This window comes from Lactuca saligna, chromosome 7 (assembly GCF_052625555.1).
Source record: "Lactuca saligna cultivar CGN05327 chromosome 7, ASM5262555v1, whole genome shotgun sequence".
Taxonomy (NCBI): domain Eukaryota; kingdom Viridiplantae; phylum Streptophyta; class Magnoliopsida; order Asterales; family Asteraceae; genus Lactuca; species Lactuca saligna.
The window spans coordinates 15707407-15723024 of NC_136423.1; the positions used below are offsets into that span (position 1 = coordinate 15707407).

Genomic DNA, 15618 nt, shown 5'->3' on the forward strand with positions numbered 1-15618 from the left:
AAATGTTGGGGCAATCTATCGTTGTCATCATGCGTGTTATCTCAGACTCTCCATAGATGTCGTGTTTGTAAGTAGTTGGATATTTTGTCTTTTAATCCATTTTGGATGATGTAAACTATAAGCAAAAGGTCTAAAGAGCCAAACATCGATTTGAATTAGATCTACATTTTGTTTCTTGTTGGTTGTTTGAAACTCCATTGATTTTTGGTTTGATTTTGATTGAAGATAATGATTGGTTTTCAGATTTACATATTGGATTTAGGTTAGTTTGTTGTAAAGTTAGGTGACATATAGTGATAGCGAACGTTGCAAAAAAAAAAAAAAAACGAAATTAAACTTTACTGTTTAAATCTCTTCAAAACTTGAGGTACGTAGGTAGAATAGAATTCAAATCACTACCAAGGTGGTCAAGTGTGATCACTCCAAAATGGAGTTGACTAAGGTCTGAGTTGTACAAGTTTCAATTTTAGGGTGGTCTACTGTTCGAAAAAAATGATTTGATAATCAACAAGCTATATGTATTTCCTGATTTTATGTAAGTAAGGAGACAAAATGGAACTTCAATTACTAGAAGATTATTTATCAGCCACACAATCTAATCCACTATGAATATGTGTGTGGTGTCTGATGGTGTTTAGCGACGGATCCAAATCTGCCGCATAAAACAACATGGCAGAAGTTTAACAACATATATATTTCTTTTCAAATTCGTCAATGGGAGAAGTCTATCATCAATATTATAAACTAGTTGTGAGACCCATGTATTACATGCGTTAATTAAAAAAAATTAATATAAATGTCAAAATATTTTAGAACTTTGAATTTATAAGAAAAAAAAATAATGATTTATTATAATGAAAATATTTTTTTATCTTTTAAATTTAAACAAATAATTAAAATAAAAAAAAACTAATGAACTTTAATTTTAGGAATTTTAAAATTAAAATGTGAGCTTACTAGTGAAACTAATATTTATTTATTACTACATTTATTACAATTATTAGGCGAATGTCCGTGCGTTGTGCAGAAACACCTATATAATTGAAGTTTTTACAAATATAAGTTTTTTTTTAAATATAACAGTAACGTTATTATTAAATTTGATATAATAAATTGTATACTAAATGGATATAATATATTGATTATTTTGAACTATATGATAATACATAAATCTATTATAACTGCATAAATCGTTTGAATGACTTCTATTAACGAGTTATTCATGAATAAATCTAAATATAATATATAGTTTACTGTTATTTATAGTTGTTATTATTAATAATTAATTTTTAAAATTTATTTGCTTAATGTTTTAATTTCTATCATTATAATTTGTTAAAATATCAAACATTGTATTTTTATTTTAAATGTAACAATATAATTATTTATATAGATTTATTTTTAACTATTTTTATTGTAAATTATTTTAAGTTACTTATCTGAAATTTTTTTACGATTATAAAAATATCTTTAGGAAAATTTTAGTCAAATTGATATTACAATTTAGTTTTTGCATTTATCACTACAATTTATCACTTTTAACTATTTATAAAATATTGTTTGGTTTTTTAAGTGGAACTAAAATTTATATTTAAGTTGACACTCTAATGTTATATTTAAATTAACAATTTAAGTATTTTGTCCAAACTGTTCAAAAGTTGTAGCTTTAAACTGATAATGGTTTACATATAACAACATTTTAAATCTATTAAATTAAGTATAGTATGTTAAAACTTAAAGACATAAGTTTATAAATATAAGTAAAGATATTATTTTAAAATTCAAATTTAGTTTATTTATGGTTACACTTTAGGTTTGATATTTATTTAACCTCAATAACCAACTTATAATCATTATTAGAAAGACACTACAATTTATCATTTTTAACTATTTACAAAATATTTTTTAGGTTTTTTAAGTTAACCTAAAATCTATATTTAAGTGGACCATGTAATGTTATATTTAAATTAATAATGTAAGTATATTATACAAATTGTTCCAAAATTGCATTTTTAAAATGATAATGGTTTACATCCAACAATATATTAAAACTAATAATTTAACTATAATATATTAAAAGTTAAAAAACATAACTTTATAAGTAGAAGTAAATATATTATTTTAATATTGAAATTTAATTTATATATGATTAGACTTTAGGTTTGATATTATTTAACCTTATTAAACAACTTCTATTTATTATTAGAAAAATTGAAAAGTCAAGGGAGTTTCAAATGAATGTGTTGAAAAGAAAAATACATGAGAGTTTCAAGTGAATGTGGTGAAAGGAAAAATGCATCCTTTATAAGTAGAAGTAAATATATTATTTTAATAAAAAATATAATTTTATAAGTAGAAGTAAATATATTATTTTAATATTGAAATTTAGTTTATATATGATTACACTTTAGGTTTGATATTTATTTAACCTAATTATCAAATTATTATTATTATTATTATTATTATTATTATTATTATTATTATTATTATTATTATTATTATAAAGAAATTGAAAAGTCATGGGAGTTTCAAATGAATGTGGTGAAAGGAAAAAAGAATTAGGGTTTCAAATGCATGAGATTCAAGCAAAAATGCTAGTTTTATATGTTTGTATGATTCCATTAAAATATTATATGGAAGTTAATAAAATAGAAAAACTCATAAAATGAAATGTGAAATAAGAAATTAATTTAAAATAATCACAAAATGACATTTGACAAATTGAATGAGAACGTGACAAGTGACAAAAAAAATCTTCATTTATTAGTGAGGATTGTGTTTACCTCGAACTTTGAAACCAACAAAATATACATAAAATTTTCACGAATTTGTGACAAGACATATTGGAGTTAATAGTGAATGGACTAGTGATTAAGGGTAACCAAAGTATGATACCAATTATTTTTTTCTCAAACCGTGCAGAGTACAAACTATTGATGGTACAAATATTTTGTTACTAGTGTAACACTCTAAATTTTCAAATAAAATTTTCATTTTTAAAACAACATAAAACATAATCTCACATTTCTCAAAACACAAATGTATAAGTTGTTCAAAACACAAGACAACAAAATGTTTGATAATATCCCAGAATCCTCAAAACATAATCTCAAGCTGATGTGTACAATTAAACTGACGCCTTTCTGCGATCCTAAGAGTTACCTGAAACACATTTCACACAACACTGTAAGCACGAAGATTAGTGAGTTCCCCAAAATACCACACACAAATAATTAGCCTCTCATGACTATAGCTCGATAAGGACCCTCGGGTCACATATCTCAGTGAAGACCCTCCGGTCTCACAACCAGGGATGGACCCTCCAATCCAGTATCTCAGTGAGGACCTTCCAATCTCACAACTCGGTTTGCACACTCCGGTCCTAACTCAATAAGGCACAAAATAATATACAACCTAAATCACAAAGACAAAATGCATGATATCACATAACTCAGTGTAAGCACATACGACCCCCCCCCCCCCCCCCCCGGTCAATAACTTAGATAAGACCCTCCGGTCGCACAACAATTACCACTCAGGTAAGTATAGTAAGAAGACTCACCTCGTATGTAACTATGTAAGCAAGTAGGTCTCGTACTCAACGATCGGTCTAGACTCCACCTACATATCATAATCATATCTAGTTAACACTTTATAACAACAACTCTAAAGATGTTAAGCTAACCCCTTTTCTAACTCTCGGAAAGAGTGAAAGACCATTTTACCCCTCCATGGTATCCATAATCCATAACTTGACCAAACCCTAAAATTTAACGGAAGTCAACACTCGAGTCAACAGTCCATGTTCACCCAACTCGTCAAGTGCATCTATGCGACTCATCGAGTTCCTTCGTTTCTTTTGAAAAATTGGGAAAATCCAACTTAACTAGTCGAGTTGTCTCACTAAATCGCTGAGATTGTAACGCGTCCAGACTATCGGCGAAAACCCTAATCAATTCGTCGAGTTGGCTCACCAACTCGTCGAGTCCCTTCAGTTCATTCTCTCATTTAGACGTTTTTAAGCGGAACTAAGGCCTCATACTCTAGATCTAGCCTTCTAAGGATGAAATACCATGTAAAGCTGCAAGCTTTACGTCCATGCATGGCCTCTAGGGCTAAGTTTGCCAACCCAAAGCTCAATAAAGGGTTTAATGCATGAAAATTGGCCATTAGCTTGATAAAGCTTGAATCTTTTGGCCTAAGAGACCTCGTATTGTCTAGATATGAAGTCTCATCTTCAAGGCATTCTCAAACAACTACAAGACTCAAAGAGAAGATAGAAATGGCCATAAACTCCATAGTGAAGAAATCTAACAAACAAATGGTCAAGGTGATAGCTTTTTACCTCTAAATGGCAGCTAATACTGAAAGAATACTGGATCCAAGGGCTCATTCTCGTTCCAAGTCTTTTTCTCCTAAAACTCCTTCCAAAAATGCACTAAAACATACAATCTTAGCCTCTCTCTCTCTCTCTCTCTCTCTCTATCTATCTCTCATAGATGGTAATATCTCGATTGGGGTCTCTCTCAGTGTGTTAAGATGATGAGGGAGGCGGGGTAAAGGAATTAAGGTCTTTTAAATAGGTTGCAAACCCTGAAAATTAGTGTTTTCACACTGAGCTCCTACTCGTCGAGTCGAGCCCCCCCCCCCCCCCCCCCAACTCGTCGAATAGACTGTAAAAATCACACGGTCATCTCAATCTCTACTTGACGAGCTGGGGCCTCCAGCTCATCGAGTTGCCATGACAAAATGAATATAATTTAATTAAATATTATACATTTATGCCCGGGAGTCGGAATGTTACAACTAGTAGTATAACAAATATATACTTGATACCAACTTTTTGGCTACCAATAATTTTGATTAATACAAATTGATAATATTATATACTAATTATTTTCTAATATTCTATTGTAAGATATAAAGACAACATGGACATATCATGATTTTCATGCTTTGTAAAGAAATTAGTTATGTATGGTTTTTAATTTACTAAAGAGTTCTATAGAAGTAACTTTTAAAATTTTAAAATTTAGCGTGTTAATAATTATGGACTAATACCATTGAATGTCTTATATCAAGCTCTTAAAATTCATATATATATATATATATATATATATATATATATATATATATATATATATATATATATATGATCCGGTTCCGATGATGACTTTCTTTTCGGTGAAGACTCGTGAGGACACTTTAAAATTTTTTTAAAAAAAATCTAAAAAAAATAGAAATCATAAAATCGAGCATAGTACTATATCCGAGAGAAAAAAAAATGGATTGTTTTTTTGATTCATTAAATTGAATCATGAATCATAAAAATTGAAGCATGGATCATAAAATGATAAATGCTTCAATTTTAATGATCCAATTTTTTTTTCCATTTTTTTCTCTCCGATGTATTACTACGCTCGATTTTATGATTTGTATTTCTTTTAGATTTTAATTTTTTTTTTAAGATGTCCTCACGAGTCCTCACTTTAAATAGAATCATCATCTGATCCTGTTTCTATATATATATATATATATATATATATATATATATATATAAGAAATAAATTGGTTGGTACGTTACTACCATGATATTTAAAATTGTATAACATTATCACACCAAGATTAATTAACTGGTACTGTATTACCAACCAAATATATTGACAATCAAACATATTTGCTATCAACTTACTTGGTTTGGTTGGTAATTTGTTGCTTGGTGTTATGTGATTTATTTTTGGTAACCCTAATAGTAATAGATTTTTGGTTTATGTGATTAGCCTCATATTACCCATGTTATTTAAATCTTCATGAATCCATCACTAATTTCCGAATTCGTCTAAAATGTCTTTAAAAAATCGAGAATTGATGCTTGCGGAATATACGTCGTTAATCCATCTTCATTTACAAACATTTTAATTATGATACTAATTCTTGTCACCAATAGCGTGTTTTGTAGTAGTTGAATTCATGATTATACTTCTTCCAAAAAATATTTGATGTACTTTAAAAAAAAAAGGTTATACATGATTTCTCAATAATCAGGTCTGCTCCAGATGGTAGGTAAACCGGATGGTCACTTAGAGCCCATATCTATAAGGGGTTCACAATTCCTAGAGTATATATATATATATATATATATATATATATATATATATATATATATATATATATATATATATATATATATATATATATATATATATATATATATATATATATATATATATATATATATATAATAAACTAACTTATCTAAAAATGCTAGGAAAACTATTATTATTATTATTATTATTACTATTATTTTAAATTAGTTGTTTTTGTAATATAATGACCATATTTGTGTGTTTTTAATATTAATAGCAAATTTTAGAATGGTGTGTATGTTTTTGTTTTAATTTTACTATAGTTATGACTTGCGGACCAATTTTTTTCAGCCCTGGGCCCATTTTATGTGATATCCATAAAATTCATAAAAAATTTTAAATTTTTTAAACATAAAAAACCACAATTTATTACAATTTGTTTTCAAAATAATTTGTCATCAGATAAAATCCCAGAAATCATAACACAAGTTGTGAGGAGGTGCACGATCAAGCCTTCACCTTTCTGCAATCATCAGAGGTACCTGAGACATAAATCTAAAACTGTAAACCCAAAGCTTAGTGAGTTTCCCCCAAAATACATACAAATAATACACATAATAATGACATGTAATGGGTCCACATCTCTACAAACTGGATTACCTCTAAGCCCACAATATGAGTCTAGCATGCCCTTCATGGGCCTCAGTACATATCTGGCTTGCTCTTGAGCCCACAACATAAGTCTGGCTTGCCCTTGGGCCTACATAAAATCCGAACCAACTTAAAAATACGATAAAAATCCGAACCAACTCGCCGAGTTGTTAGAACATCTCGTCGAGTTTCTACAGTATCCAGAAAACGAGAAAAACTGATTCAACTCACCGAGTTGGCTAGGAAACTCGTCGAGTTCTCCTACTCTTACAACATTCAGCCAATTCCCAAGCGAATCTAGTGCCACAAACCATAGATCTGGTCCCTTAGAACTGAAATACCACATAAAGTTGTTAAATTTACATCCATGCATGGCATCAAGAGGCTAAAACACTAAAACAAAGCTTATTAAGGGACTTAGAGCATGAAGGAGGGCCAAGACTTGATAAAGTTGGCGACTTTAAGTCCATGGAGGCCATGAGATGTCCAGATCTAAAGTCATAGCTTCATAACATGTTCGAATCCAAGTATAGACCCAAAATAAGCTAATAATCGCCGTAAACTTTCAAATAAAAAGATCTAGCATAGGGATGATCAAGATATCGAATTTATACCTCAAAATGGATGCAATAACAATGAAAATCCCGGATCTAAATCCTTCCTCTGAATCAATCGTCTTGAAGCTTGAAGTTCCTTCCAAAAGAGCAACAAAAAATCACACTTTGAGCTCACACACACTCAAAATGAGAGATGAGGCGTGAATTAGGGTTTCTCTGGACTGAGGGTACGATAAGGGAGGCTAACAATGACTTATAAGATCTTTAAATATGGTGCAAAACCCTAAAAATTAGGGTTTCATAAGCAGCCGCTAACTGTTCGAGTTTTTCTCAACAACTCGTCGAGTTGAGAGCTTCCAACACATCGAGTCTGAGGCCATCAACTTGACGAGTTCCAAAGCAATATTTGTCTTTTAAGCCATGAATCTCATACCTGAGAGTCGGGATCTTACATTTTATATTTGAATCGGCCCGGGAGACGCGTAACTAACCCAAAGAATCGATTCAAGGGTTGTTTAAAGAAACTCAGTTATATAACTAATTTGATTTATTAAAAAGGGCATAACTTTCAGTCCAGATGAATCCTCATCATCTCTCTTGGGTACTTATGTGATCCCCTTTCATCCTCAAACTCAACAGAATGTTGATCACCCAGTCACCAGAGGAACCTTGTAACCCATCATACTTCATCCTTCCATAAATCCATCAATGATAGGGTCGTAGTTTTCTCTATGATAAACCTTCCTCCATCAATGGTCTTCCTCTTCCATCTATCATAGTCTCATACCGAACCCTATATCTTCCATTTATCTTGTCAATGACTTCTGTTGCATAATTCACCCTTCAAGTTTTTTTCCTTCTTCACCACTTCAACCTGATCTCCAATCTCATATTCCATCTTATTCCCTGTTTATCTAAAAGTTACTTGCTGTAAAATACACTTGAAAAAAGAGTTGTGGGTTTTCAAAAACCCCAAGATTTCCTTTTTAGACCCAAAGGCCCACCCATTTTTTTTTTCATAAAAACACCAAAATCCTAACAAATTTTCTCCGAAAGGTAACCCTAAAACTTATATCTTTTGAAAAGATTCTCCTCTGCAAATGAAAGGACATGTTCTTAAAAGTTGAGAATCAGTGGATCATCCCCTGATGGTTAAATTTTATTCACTGATGGTATAATTTATGAATTGACGGTGGAAAAATTGTTATGGTTTGCAAATACATCAGTGGTTCATTCATAAATATGATTCATCTTGACCACTGATGAACTATACCAAGGATACTGATGGAGAACAATTGTTATAGAATGAAATTTAGTACCCTTGACCAAATATATTATTACCATAAATAAGATATAATACAAAATTGCACTTGATGTTGTAGATCTCATCTATTGATACCATTGAGTGAGTTGTGAAACCACATAATTTTTTCCTGAATTGTATGAATTAATGGAGAACCATTTGTTCTAAACCGAAACATACATCAATAACAAGATTCACCGATGAAATTGCTCATTCACTGACAATTATACCTTGAAATAACAGAGATTTTTTTTTCTAGATAGTAACTTTGTGTTAGTAATCTCTTATAAAGACATATGTTATGTGAGACATGCCCTAGATGTCAGTGATCCTTAATATTGGTAACATAGTTACTGTGAGACATCGAACAACCTTCCCTTGTACCAAATGAATTAACAGAGAACTTATGTTATATACTGTAAATCCTTGTTAATGATCTCCCCATTAAATCATAAGTGATGTGAGACTACGTTGCACATGAATTCATTGACTAGGGATGGCAAAAGAAACCGAACCCGATGGTGAAAACCGAAAACCGACATATTAGGGTCGGGTTTGGGGTCGGTTAATTGGGATCAGGATCGGGTTTGGTATGCTTTTAGAAAAATTTCGCGGGTTTGGTTACGGGGACGGTAAAAAAAATACCCGTCCCGATTACCCGAAACCAAAACCAAAACCGAAACTCGTTACCTGAAACCGTTAATATATATATATATATATATATATATATATATATATATATATATATATTTCTTTGAGTTATCTTCTTTGTTGTGAACGATTTAAAGATAATTTCTTGAGATAGCTTTGTGTTTATTTGTAATGCTAGTGTTTTGACATTTTTTATTCATATTACTTAGAGTAATAGTGATATTATGGTTTATGAATGCTAGTGTCTTTATTGTTTTTGTTGCCACTAGTAACCACTTATGTATCAGAACAAATATGTATTCTCTTAGTAGTTTTGTAAATTATCAAAATTATTTTGGATATGAATTTATGTTTGCATCACTAAGTCTAATGGTTTGTATTCTCATTTCATCAAAATCATTTTTAATTTGAATGTTAAACGGGGATCCCCGTTACCCCGTTGGGATACCCGCAGACCCGATAGTGTTTGGTAAACGGATACCCGTTGGGAATCGAGCCGGTGATGGGATCGATTTTCATATTCGGGGACGGGGGCAGGATTACCAAAACCCGTCCCAAACCCGCCCCGTTGCCATCCCTATCATTGACTTCTTTTATTATCACCATAGACGAAGGTATGACTTATAACATACCATCCCTTTATACCAAGAGGAATTAATGAAGAACTATTGTGCTAGATAGTAACTTGCCCCCCCTCTTTGTTGATAATGTCAACAAAGGGATAATCTCATATGTAGGGGGGGGGGGGGGCAGAATTTTATGGTTGTTTATCTGAGGGGGAGCATCCATTGAAATTTGGTGGTATTCATACACTGACGAAGAGTAATGTTAATCATTATCTATGCATCGCTCCAGATATTTAAGTTTTGTATATGTTTATACTCAATTTATGTACATTATAAAGAGGTAGTATAGTTAGTAGTTAGTATTGACAATATCAAATAGAGGGAGATTGTTAGGACCCTTGTTTGATTTGATAAGTCAACTGTTGTTTGTCATTGATTGCGCTTGTACCACTGATCTGCGTCAGAGGTTACATCCCCTGATAACATCAGGAAGCTTCATGAAGATCCGTATATTTCCAAGCCCTAAAGAGTGAAGATAACATCCATATCTGTCAAGAATTGTTTTAAAGATCTGGTTACCATTATAGAAGACTCTTACTTTTTATTTGATTGCGCTTCCATGTTTATCTGTCATGTATGTTAGGATATATCTTTTAGTCTTTTGTTATATATATATATATATATATATATATATATATATATATATATATATATATATATATATACACACACACACACACACACACACCTTTTTGTGTAAGGGGTTATCGATCAAGAGTGTGTATGTAATCAGAGTCTATTCTCTGGTTACCTCTTATTCATTGAAAACTATCAATCAATATATATTTTGGTTTTAGTATTTCTCTTGTTATTACTTTTATTCATATCATATTTGCTTGTTGAATTTGTTGGTTAGGGACCAACATAACATATTACTTTTTAAGAAACTTATTAAAACTAAAGCCCAAGATCTCAAGTAAAACCCAAATCCACTAGATCCCATTCTTCATTCCAAACCTTCCTACACAAAAAGCAAACACAAATCACAATTGAAAATGAAAATGATTGAAACTAAAAACTAAAATGAAACATCATGCAAACTCTTCTGAAATACTTGGAGAACGGAATACCAAGGGAAGATTTAGGGAGAGGAATATAACAAAGGTGGTATTGTGGGTGTGAAGAGCCAGTTTCTAAGGAGATGACGTCTCTGTATTTATGTTTGTGAAGGAACACAACAAGGGAGATAAAAAGAAGGGGATGACAAAAACATGACAAAACTGCAAAAATGATCCCTGTGGTTTCTCATTTTATGTGGCTACAGTCCAAACATTTGAAAAGTTGCAAATTTGGTCATTTTCAACAAGTTTTATAGTGGTTTTGGTCCCTCATCCGTTAAGTTTAACTGGTTGGCTGTTAACTTCCTTAAAATGACAGTTTTACCCCATGGACCATTTTCGCAGTTTTGTCTTTTACTATACTATAAGGACCATTTTTGCATCCATTCTTTTTTATTTTAATGAAGTATTATATAATAATAGATATTATTTTTAATATATAATATTATATATTAATAAATATTTTTTATTGGATTATTAATTTATTTTAGTTGATTTAAAAAAAAATGTTGGAGTAATTCTTTTTTATTAAATTATTATAAATCAATACATATAGTTTTTAATATATAATATTTATATCATAATAAATATTATATTATTGGATTATCAATTTTTTTAGTTAATTTTTGTAATTTTTAATTATTTTTATTGTATTATTACTTTTAATTTATTATTTTCTTGATATACTAAATGTTGTTTTATTGGTTTATTAATTTATTTTAGTTAGTTTTATATTTTTTAATTTTTTGTCGAAGTAGTTCTTTTTTATTAAGTTATTATATATCAATACATATAATTTTTAATATATAATATTTATATCATAATAAATATTATATTCTGAGATTATTATATATTATAAAACATTATTTTATTGGATTATTAATTTCTTTTAGTTGATTCTTTTTATAATATCTTTTTTGTTGGAGCAATTCTTTTTTATTAGATTATTATATATCAAAAAATATTATTTTTAATATATAATATTTACATCATAATAAATAATACATTATTGGATTATTAATTTTTTTACTTTATTTTTTTGAGTTATTAATTTTTTGAAATATTACTTTTAATTTATTATTTTTTTTAATATAATAAATATTATCTTATTGTATTATTATTTTATTTTTAATGTATGCTATTAATTGTTTTTAATTTAATTAATTTCACCACAAAGTCGTCGAAACACGTAAAAGAGTCGCTTATCATCGTCAAAAATTGGCACAATCAGCTCTAAACACCTTCATTTAAGGTTCAATAGATATCCTACCCTATTCCACCCAGCGTTGCTGATAGCCACGTGCGACAACCTCATCATAATCCAATGGAATCTTTCATATCTCACATAATGCGCAACAAACCCCTATAACATTTATAAGTGGTGGCGGTGACCGAGTGATGGTTATGGTTTTTCCATATGGTTTCTCATTATAAGCTAGATGAAATGAAAGTGTTTGGCAGCGATCCTAACGATTTCGATGATGAGAGATGACAGTTTTGCATATCCCATGACTTAAGGGTGAAACCAATAAAATTAACAAGAACTATTATTATAATTAAAAATGAATTAATAATCCAATAAAATAATATTTAGTATATGAAGAAAATAATAAATTAAAAGTAATAATCCAATAAAAATAGTTTAAAAAAAGAAATTACAAATATTAACTAAAAGATAATAATAATCCAATAATATAATATTTATTATGATATAAATATTATATATATATATATTAAAAACTATATTTATTGATATATAATAACTTAATAAAAAATAATTACTTCGACAATTGTTTTTTTTAAGAATTAACTAGAATAAATTAATAATCCAATAAAACAATATTTAGTATATGAAGAAAATAATAAATTAAATAATAAAATAAAAATAATTAAAAAAAAGAATTAAAAATATTAACTAGAAGAAATTAATAATCTAATAATATAATATTTATTATGATATAAATATTATATATTAAAAACTATATGTATTGATATATAATAACTCAATAAAAAGAATTACTCTAACAAAAAAAAAAAAATCAACGATAATAAATTAATAATCCAATAAAACAATATTTATTAATACATAATATTATATATTAAAAATAATATTTATTAATATATAATACTTCAATAAAAGAATGTATGCAAAAATGGTCCTTATGGTATGGTAAAAGACAAAACTGCGAAAATGATCACTGAGGGTAAAATTGTTATTTTAAAAAAGTTAACACCCAACCAGTTAAACTTAACGGATGGGGGACCAAAACCTCAATAAAACTTGTTGAAAAGGACCAAATCTGCAACATTTCAAATGTTTAGACCATAACCACATAAAATAAAACACTAGGGAGACCATTTTTGCAATTTTGTAAAAAAACATAGAATGTAAATAATCAAAAATTCATGTTGCAAAATAAAATATTTATTTAAAAGGAGTTAGAGACATAATACTGGCATAAACAAATTTCCACACAAAACGACCATATGAAAAATATCATCATCTAGGCGTCAACTCATCACCACCACCACACCACATTGACCTTGGTATACCAACCACATCACACTATCAATTTCAATATAAAAATAAAGAAAGAAATTAAAATACTAGATTTCAACAAAGAACTCTCTCACGGTTTTTATCAAACACCTTATATGCATTGCAACATCAATATAAAGAAAGCATACCTTAATATGTGGATAAAAATTTGATATGAACTTCAAGCACACACAACCATGACATGGAAAGAGGAGAGAGGTAGAAGCAGATTGGCTCAATGCACTGGAAACCATTAGCTCTTCTCATATTCAACTGTTGCCACTCGTGCCATTCTTTACGAACTACCATGGTCGTGGAACCAGGGATGGTGTGCATGACGATCGTGGTGAACCTTCCACCAGACCACGAGTTTTTCATAACTTGTATATATACCATAAGACCTAATATTCTCTTGGAAAACATCCACCGATTTATAATTTGTTGATAATACTGTTGATAATACTTTGCTATGGATTGAATATTAGCGTCAAATAGAAAATGATGCCTCATACTTTAGTGGCATAAGCTTTTTTTATTCCAAAGGTTTTTTTTATATTGCTTGTAAATTTACAAGTTTGATAAATACAAAATTTTCACATTTTTAATATATATATATATATATATATATATATATATATATATATATATATATATATATATATATATATATATATATTAAATAGATATTAGTAGGACAAATAAATAAGATTCTAAAAATTTCCCATTTATATATGAATATTTGTGAAACTCTTGTATTAATAAAATACCCAAAATTTATTTAAAAGGTTTTTCCAGTTGAAAGATACATATAGTTAGTGGTGTTATTTCACCACCAAACCTCTACAATTGACCAACCCTCAAAACCATGCAAACTTCCTTGTCAGACTATTTAAACAAAATTGCAAAAATGGTTTTTTTTTGGGGTTTTAGTACAAACTTCGATTTTTTTGGATTGGTGGTCCTTTTGAGCTAGTTTGCTTGTAGTTTTGGTCCCTGTCAAAACTAAAAATACTATTATATCTTTAATAAATTTATTTTTCATTTTTCTGTCACTTATTATTATTATTATTATTATTATTATTATTATTATTATTATTATTACTATTATTATTATTATTATTATTATTATTATTATTATTAAGTATAAAAGTTGGCCCACTTATCCACCCTCTCATTCTCTCTCTCATACACACTCAATAAATATAACAACACCATATTCATCTTCATCATATTCTTAACCAGAAATTACAAAAATGTTCATCATATTCTTAATCAGATATTACAAAAATCAAATATGTCATCACCAATTTCATAACCTTGAAAAGTAACACTAAATCCCTAAAAAAAATTAAAACCTACTTTAATTGGCTAATTAATCATTCATGTGGGTTGTTCTGCAATCGACACTAAGAGAGAATGATTGTATTCGGAAAAATATGTGATTTGATATAAAAGCAAAAGGAAAAACAATATGTTCATTGTTCACTTGGAAGATAAGGAGCATTTGTTCTTGATCCATTTGAAACCAGTGGATGTACCTTTCTTCACTTTGTGAGCTCCAACAATGGTGGCGGATTTAGCTTTCACAAATCCTGTAGCTGCAACTGCCTTCACTTGTTCCATCTTCTTGTTATTGTTGTTGTTGCTCTTAGTATTTTCCTTTTCTTCATTTTCCTTTTCATTGTCAAAGACTCTAGTTCCACATTGATCAGACCAGCTTGATGTCTTGCTTCCCATGTTGAGATCTGTAATTCATTGAAAATTAAATCATTTGAGAATCGAGAAGTTGAAACTGCAATGAAACAATCAAATTGGAGCAATCATTTATAAATATAATTAGGTGGGTCTAACAATTCACTCAATCACAACACTCAGTTTCTTCAAATTGCAGAAATACATTGAGTTTTGATTTTGAAATTGCAACGAACTCTATGATAAAACTCTAAAAGTTTAAAATCATGTGATTAAATATGAACGATGATGATGAGGTTGCCAAAGATGAAGCATGCCGCTTATGAAAAAAACAGAAATGGTTGCAATTCTTGAAGAAACATATAAAAGATTGAAACCTGGTTATCCATTGAGATATACCATCTGTAAAATGGTTGTATTGTTGTAATTCTTGGAGATGGGGTGATAATTATCTC

At 29.2% G+C, this 15618-nt stretch overlaps 1 long non-coding RNA gene across 1 annotated transcript; it reads right to left on the reverse strand.

The window, feature by feature from the left end:
* Window positions 1-2974: 2974 nt before the first annotated feature.
* On the reverse strand, window positions 2975-13950 carry LOC145004019 (uncharacterized). The gene is made up of 2 exons (XR_013662237.1): window positions 13621-13950; window positions 2975-3162 (listed from the first exon to the last, which is right to left on the reverse strand). It is a non-coding gene; the product is annotated as an uncharacterized LOC145004019 (long non-coding RNA).
* Between the last annotated feature and the right edge of the window lie 1668 nt (window positions 13951-15618).